The 8,691-nt window shown below is 37.4% G+C and overlaps 1 protein-coding gene across 1 annotated transcript in view; it reads right to left on the reverse strand.

Annotated features, from left to right (window-relative positions):
- The window catches only part of PRTG (protogenin), a 123,798-nt gene that overhangs the window by 23,580 nt on the left and 91,527 nt on the right, over window positions 1-8,691 (reverse strand). The window lies entirely within an intron of this gene.

The following is an 8,691-nucleotide window of genomic DNA, read 5'->3' on the forward strand; positions in this document are numbered from 1 at the left end:
CCTATACTATACATTAGATCTCTAAAACTTATTCCTGCATAGCTGAAACTTTGTACCCTTTGGCCATCTCATCCCATTTCCTCCACCTTCTAACCCCTGGCACCCACTTTTCTATTCTGTTTCTCTAAGTTCAACTATATTAGATCCCATATGTAAGTGAGATCATACAGTAATTACCTTTCTGTGTTGGGATTATTTTATTTAGCATAATGTCCTCTAGGTTCATTAATGCTATGCAAAAGGCAAGGTTTCATTCTTTTTAAGGTTTAATAATAATCCTCTGTGTGTGTGTGTTTGCCACATTTTCTTTATCCATTCACCAGTCGACAGATATTTAGGTTGTTCCCCTATCTTGTCTATTGTGAATAATGCTGCAATGAACATAGGGTGCATATGTCGCTTCAAGATACTGGTTTCATGCCTTTCAATACACACACAGAAGTAGAAAAACAATAATCTTTAATAGATACAATCATATCTAAATTTATTAAACTCTCCAAAGTAATTTAAGAGTTTGAATAAATATTTTAGAAATTGATTAATATTAAAGTCCATTTAAACATTTCCTAAAATATTAAAATTTTATTTATATTTGCTCTGATAAAATTAAAGAAATAAAAATTTACACAACTTAGAAAATTTCTGTAGTTTCTAGATAAAAAATAGGAAGACTAATAACTTCTATCTTATAGAAAATTTCTTTTCAGGTTTATTTTCTTGAGTATCATAAAACTCTGTAAGATATGTTATTCTTATTTTTTAAAAACTATGATAAAAGGTATTAAGTAGCATGTCTAATGTCACACAAAGCTGAACCAGGAACTTGAGGTATGATAGCACAGAGCCTTTAAATTGACACAAACACATGGCCTTTGTCACAGCAAGTTTGTCTCTTTATGAATTTTAAAATAGAAATATATTAAAATACTTTATAAAATAATTACCAGAGCCCTGGCTGATGTGGTTTAGTGCATTGAGTGCAGGCATGTGAACCAAAGGGTTGCTGGTTCAATTCCTAGTCAGGGCACATGCCTGGGTTGTGGGCCAGGTCCCAAGCAGGGAATGCATGAGGGGCAACCACACATTGATGTTTTGCTCCCTCTCATTCTCCCTCCCTTCCTCTCTCCCTCTAAAAATAAATAAATAAATAAAATTTAAAAAATAATTACCAGACAACATAGAAACATATTTGGATTTCATAACTCAAATGATTTCCAACATTCAGCACTGAAATTCTAAGATTCAAAAGGTTACGGTTCAGATTAAAGGCTACTTATTTGAGTTTGTTTTATTATTTCTTTCCTCCTACCATACTGCTGATCACATTAATCAACTGAATCCTGAGTTCAATATTACAATTACTCCTTCTGAATGGGTACAAATAGAATTCAACAGGCTCTTTGCAATCTAGTTCTTTATAAATTCACAGTGTCGTCTTCAAAAATAATTCTTCATTCTGTCTGTGCTCAGTTAGAAGGGTATCTTTAAGAAAGCTTCCCAAATGTGAGGTATTATGTCAGAAATGCAGAAGACACAGAAAAGGAAGGATGAGACAGAATTTTTCCACAGTAGCTCCCAATCTCAGGGAGCCAGACACAGATACAGCCATCTCTCATGGAAAGCTGATTTTTGAAGAGGGTCGGGAGGACAGGTAGAGAGATTAATCCTTATTCTACTGTGCAAACAACTGATCGACATTTCATGAATATGTCTCTGGAATGCTTTATTTATTTTTTAATTTTCATGATAGACGTTTGTTTCTCACAGCTCTGAAGGCTGAGAAGTCTAAGATCAAGGTGCCCACAGATTTGGTTTCTGGCAGGGGCCCTCTTCTTGGCTTGCAGATAGCTACCTTCTTGCTGTATCCTCACATGGCAGAGAGTAGAATCCTTTTTTTCCCCACCCTAAAAATGATTCTTCAAGTTTTCCCTTTTTCCTCTTGAAAAAAATGAATGGCTTACACTAAACTTTAAACTCAGAATTAAACTTTTTTTTAGTAGCGTGTTGTTAATCACACAAAAGCAGCTTATGTGTTCTGAAATGAGAGAAAAGAGCTGCTCCCGTAAGCTCCTCAGCACCTGGCTATTTCCCCACTCAGCACAGACTGCAGTAAGCCCAATGTGAGGAGGGACACACCTCCTGATGCCCATCTGGAACTCATCCAAGTAGCCAGCACAACCCTCCCCAGTGCTGCGCTGCTTCCCCTGCTAGTATACTTGAGGTCAGGAAAAGGTAAACCAACGAGCAGGCAAATCAAACACATGGAGGGGGGCCTGGGATTCCTTTCTATCCACACAAAAAAAGGTAAGACAAAAACCAGGATAATTCTGGAGATGATTTTAGTAAGAAAAATAAATAAATAGCACATCATCCTACATGGAAAAAATAAAGAAGAGGAAAAACCGATTCACATTTTTTCACGTGTGATCTCTTTATGCTCTACAAAGCATCTTGTTTTAAACTGCATGACAAAAGAAATCACTAACAAAACAAAAAGGCAGCTGATCGGATGGCAAGTTTTATTTGAAAACAACTCAGACAAGGGGTTTATATATATAAACATTTTTATATATGTTTAGATATATAATTTTTATATATATATAAATTTTATACATTTCTGTAATATATATATTACAGAAATGTAATATATATGTATATGTGTGTGAAATTTATATATATAAAATTATATATCTAATATGTTTATATATATAAATTTTATACATTTCTGTTATATATATATATAAATCTTGTTTTAAAAATAATAAGTGCCAGGATGGTGGGCCATGTGCACTGCCCTTTTGTTTCTTTTAGGTTTGATAACATGTAACTCTAATCTCAAAATCCAGTCACCACTTTATTTTGGTTTGTTAATCCAGAGACCCTGAACAACCTGGTTTATTCTTGTTCACCAGTTTGTTAGAAATTTGATTTCATATACTGTTTGTAAATTTAAGACTGGTCCCAGGGACAAGAGCCCTCAAATAATGTTATGATGAGCATTATCAGGCAATAAGAGTCATTAAGAAAGAAAACACAGCAGCTACACAATTTAAAAAATCAAAAGATAGAGAGTAAAAAAAAGTTTAGGACCAACACACAAAATGCAGTTAAATGTGCAAAATGCAGCTTATGTAGCACAAATCCTAAAACTGTAGTTTTGCAAAGACCCCCTAATGCATCAGGGACAAAGCACAGACCCAGAATCAACACTAAAGTGCCAAAGGGAACCAGTTTCCACTGTCTGTTACAGCTCTTCTTGAGTTAAGCATCGCCACACATATGTGGTGCTTGGTTACAGAGACTCAGCAGACTTGGTCTATGTGGTTAGGGGGAAAATAGCAGAGTCAGGAGGAGCAGCCACAAAGAATAGTGCAGGCCTCCTCAAAACTAAGCAAGGGAAGGAGGAGAAAGACTGGGGAGAAAGTTGGTCTCAGTTTCTTCAAAACTCAACTCAAGGGGTATAGTTTTGATCTTTTTCTTAAAGTCCCTTTAACATTTCATGTAATAGTGGCTTGGTGATGATGAACTCCTTTAGCTTTACCTTGTCTGGGAAGCACTTCATCTGCCCTTCCATTCTAAATGATAACTTTTCTGGATAGTGTAATTCTGGTTGCAGCTCCTTGCTTTCCATCACTTTGAATACTTCTTGCCTGCAAAGTTTCTTTAAAGAAATCAGCTGATTATCTTATGGGTACTCTTTTGTAGGTAACTCTGCTTTTCTCTTGCTGCTTTTAAGATTCTTTATCTTCAACCTTAGGCATTTTAATTATGATGTGTCTTGGAGTGGGCTTCTTTGCATCCATCTTTTTGGGACTCTCTGTGCTTCCTGGACTGCATGTCTGTTTCCTTCACCAAATTAGGGAAGTTTTCTTTCATTATATTTTCTAATAGATTTCCAACTTCTTGCTCTTCCTCTTCTTCTGGCACCCCCATGACTGGGATTGTTGGTATGTTTGGAGTTGTCCTATTGTCTTCTTATACTATCATTTTTTTTTTAATTCTTGTTTCTTCTTCTGTTCTGGTTGAATATTTATTTCTTCCTTATGTTCCAAATTATTAATATGAATCCCTTCCTTGGCTTCCCTAGCTTCCTTCCCTTCACTGTTGGTTCCCTGTAGGTTTTTCTTTATTTCATTTAGTGTAACCTCCTTCTCCTTCATGTTGTTGCCATACTCAATGAGTTCTTTGAGCATCTTGGTCACTAGTGTTTTGAACTATCCATCTGATAGGTTGGCTATCTCCATTTAGTTTAGTTCTTTTTCTGGGGTTTTGTTCTGTTCATTTGAGCCACATTTCTTCCTCTCCTCAATTTGGCAGCCTCCCTGTGTTTGTTTCTGTGTATTAGGATAGAGCTGCTTTCACTCCATGTAAGAATCACCTGTAAACTGTGTGAGGTTGAGCCTTAGGTAATTGCCAGCATGGGGCAACCTGCTTCACCATTTTGTGGCTCCATGCTGGGGGAAGGTTCAGAGAAGAGACTGTGAGATGCCCTGGCTTCTGATGGTTTCTCTGGCATTCACCCCATTTCCAGTTACTTCTCCCACTTCCCATATGCAACTGGCATCCTTCCAGCTGTTGCTCTGGTGGTGAATCCCAGAATGGGTGGGTTTGTGTACATTTTAAGACTGTGCAGGCCCTTTGAGTGAAGTTTCCTGACATTCCCACAGTTCTTCCAGTGCCCCAACCCCCACTGGTTTTTACAGTCCGAAGTTAGAGGGCCTTACCTTCCTGGTGCTGGAACCCTGGTCTGTGCAGTCTGACCTGGGGCTGGGATGGATGTTCCCAAGGTGTCCCTCTTGATTTTTATCCACCACATACGAATGTGGGACCACCTGTGCCCAATCCGTTGCCACCACCTCTCTGCACCACACCGTGCCTCCTCGCCTCTCCACTCCTTCTCCATTGTCTCTGCCCCTCCTACCCATCTGGATGGTTGTGGCTTTTTTGATTCCTTAGTTGTTGGTCTTTTATACAGTTCAATTTTCTGGCAGTTCTGAGCGTTGTTTTGAGGTTAAGTTTTAATTCCTTTTGTGGTTGTGTGAGGATGAGAAGCATGTCTACCTATGCCTTCATTTTGACCAGAAGCAACACAGGGGGTATAAAAATCACTCCTCAATAGGGCTAACTCTTAATGGCCCCAGAGCTGATGGCTCACATAGGTAGTATTTGGATTTACCATTAAAGTTGCTTAAAGATATAGCCATATATAAAGATGAGGGGTTAGGAAAGAAAGTTCAAATTAATTTTTTTCTTTTTGTATTGTTGTTCAAGTACAATTGTCTGTATTTTCCTCCCACCACGCTGCCCTGCCCCACCAGCCCTACCTCCTAGCCCCTTTGGCTTTGTCCATGTGTCGTTTATACATGTTCCTTGGTGACCCTTCCCCTTTATTCCCCCATTATCCCCTCTCACCTCCCCTCTGGTTACTGTCAGCTTATTCTTTATTTCAATGTCTCTGGTTATATTTTGCTTGCTAGTTTGTTTTGTTGATTAGGTTCCACTTATAGATGAGATCATATGATATTTGTCTCTGACCACCTGGCTTATTTCACTTAGCATAATACTCTCCAGTTCCATCCATGCTGTCACAAAGGGTAGGAGCTCCTTTTTTTCTGCTGTGTAGTATTCTATTATGTAAATGTACCATAGTTTTTTAATCAATTGATTTAGCAATGGGCACTTAGGTTGCTTCCAGCACTTGGCTATTGTAAATTGTGCATTGGGGTACATAGGTTCTTTTGAATTGGTGTTTCAGGGTTCTTAGGATATAATCCCAGCAGTGGAATTGCTGGGTCAAAAGGCAGTTCTATATTTAGGAAATTCCAAAAAATTCTCCACAGTGGCCGCGCCAGTCTGCATTCTCACTAATAGTATGCTAGGGTTCCCTTTGCTCCACAACTTCATGAGCACTTGTTGTTTGTTGATTGGTTTATGATGGCCATTCTGACAGGTGTGAAGTGGTATCTCATTATGGTTTTAATTTGCATCTCTCTGATGGCTAGTGATGGTGAGCATCCTTTCATATGTCTCTGGGCCCTCTGTATGTCCTCCTTGGAGAATTGTCTGTTTGGGTCCTTTGCTCATTTTTTAACAGGGTTGTCTTCCTGGTGTGGAGTCGTGTGAGTTCTTTACATATTTTGGGGATCAAATCCTTGTCTGAGGTATCATTTGCAAATATTTTCCCGTACAGTTGGTTCCCTTTTCATTTTGCTGATGTTTTCTTTAGCCATGCAGAAGCTCCTTATTTTGATGTAGTCCCATTTGCTTATATTCTTTCCTTTGTGTCCCTTGCTCTAGGGGACATACCAGTGAAAATATTGCTTTATGGACTGAGATTTTCCTCCCTATGCTCTCCTCTAGGACTTTTATGGTATCATGATTTACATTTAACTGTTTTGTCCATCTTGAGTTTATTTTTGTATATGGTATTAGTTGGTGGTCGAGTGTCACCTTTTTGCATGTAGCTGTCCAGATCTCCCAAGACCATTTGTTGAAGAGGCTATTTTTCCTCCATTTTATGCTTCTGCCCTCTTTGTCTAATATTAATTGACCATAGAGATTTAGGTTTGTTTCTGGGCTCTCTATTCTCTTTCACTGATCTATGTGTCTGTTCTTATGCTCATACCAGACTGTTTTGATTACAGTGGCCTTGTAATAGAGTTTGATATCAGGTATTGTGATCCCACCTACTTTGTTCTTTCTCAAAAGTTCAAATTTTCACAAATCTGACTCTAAATGTTTTCAATTGTAACTATGGTGTCTCATCTTAAGTTAACAAAATTGTGGTTTCAGCCAAATTATTATGTGTTTCTTTATTCAGGGGGTCAACCTTTCACCAAAAAAAATGAAGAACTTCTTGAAACATTGCAATAGCTATATCCTTTATCTTTTTTTTTACTATCTCTAGGACTTAGCTCACTTCTTTCCTTTCTGATTCACTCTCACCACTAGCTCTTCTACTTGTTTGTTTCACGTAAGAAGAAATCAGAACGAGAAGTCTGGTTGGTCAAGAAAGAGTTCAAAGGTATCAAAAAATTATCAAGTGCCTCCTAAAAATCAGGCACTTTCACTATGAAAGACTCGAGGATTAGAAAGACATTAACTTGTGCTTTTGATTTCGTCTACCAAAGGAGACAGACTGGTAAATGAATACTTTGTATTACTTACTAATTTTATAACCTTGAACAAGTTTCTTAACTTTTCTTAACTTCATTTATTTGCCTTAGGAAAATAGAAATATAATCCCTCAGAGGGATTTTCAAAGTATTAAATGAAATCATGTCTATTAAGTACTTTGTACAGTTCCTATAATTAGTAGACATACAACATTATTATCATTATTATGTGAGTAAAGTTGCCTGGGAGAACATACTACCAAAACTAATAGCAAAAATATGGTGCACTTAAATCTGGGAATCATCTTTGGGAAGTGAAACAAATTATCAAAGACATTCATTCATATAAGCAGGGTCTAGAATTCAGAGTATCAGCAAATTAACAGTGACCAAATACTAAAGTGGAATTTTAACCACTCTCTGTCTTCATTAGTATTCCCCACTGCATAGAGCAGCCAAAGGTCTCAAGCATGTGTCTGACTTGCATGTATGACAATGTGCTATGTTTTGTGTTTATGGCCACTAAGAATGCTTGCTGTTTTGGTGACCATGTCACATGGTATATAATCCTCTCAGTGTCAAATCCACCTTCATCCACATCTTTCATATTAATCTAATAATCTCTCATCTGCTAACAAATAAACAACCTGATGATAAATGCTTTGGAAAGTAACTTAATAGATTCTTCCCCAATGAAAGAACAGTAGATTGTTTCATAAATAGGAAATATGGAAGAGTTTGAGGACTAGCATTAGAAACAGCAAGCAGATGGACACAACAAATTAGTTCATTCTGTTAATCATATTCAGTTTTAACAACTAGGTTTTTATTACCTTCAGTAACTATAACTCAGAATAAGAAAAACAAAGATCAATAAAATGAAGACCCCTGTAGTACCAAAAAATGTTTAAAGATACTGATCAAGAACCTAATTCCATTCTAAAAGCATATGATTTAACAGTAATAGTACATAAGCTGCATTTTCAACATATTGAGTAGCCTACTAAAATTTTTGTATTAACATCCTGTTTTTCATTGAAAAATGAAAACAGAAAATGAAACACACAAAAATCCCACAAAAAAACAACACCACAAACCCCACTCCTTCCAGTGTTTTACTTGAATAACTTATGTTTTTCTTCTCTATCACTAGATGGCGTCTGTGTGCCTTTAAGGGGAGTGATAACCCTACTCATTTAGTTGTTAAGGTGTGAGCTATTCCTATACCAGCTGCAACTGATGAACAATTCAAAACAGGAAGGCATGAAATACAAAATACAGCTATTGCTTAAGTTTCACCAAACGAAAGACTTCACAAAATGCAAAGCAATGAAAAGGGAGAAGGGCTTGCTTGGATCAGTGTTTGTCAAACTTTTAAAATCCTGTGAGATTGGTATTGTTTTGTCACCTGTCTACAGAGGAGGATGCTGAGATAAACAGGTAAGAATTCTGACTTCCTAATGAGTCAGTGCTACTAAGAAGCAAAGGGACAGTCTGGTACAGTGGTTATGGGCTGAGATGTCAGACCCAGACTTCTCGTCCACTTCTAACTTGGTCACTACTGTGTAACTTGGGG

The sequence above is a fragment of the Phyllostomus discolor genome, chromosome 1, assembly GCF_004126475.2.
Source record: "Phyllostomus discolor isolate MPI-MPIP mPhyDis1 chromosome 1, mPhyDis1.pri.v3, whole genome shotgun sequence".
Classification (NCBI taxonomy): domain Eukaryota; kingdom Metazoa; phylum Chordata; class Mammalia; order Chiroptera; family Phyllostomidae; genus Phyllostomus; species Phyllostomus discolor.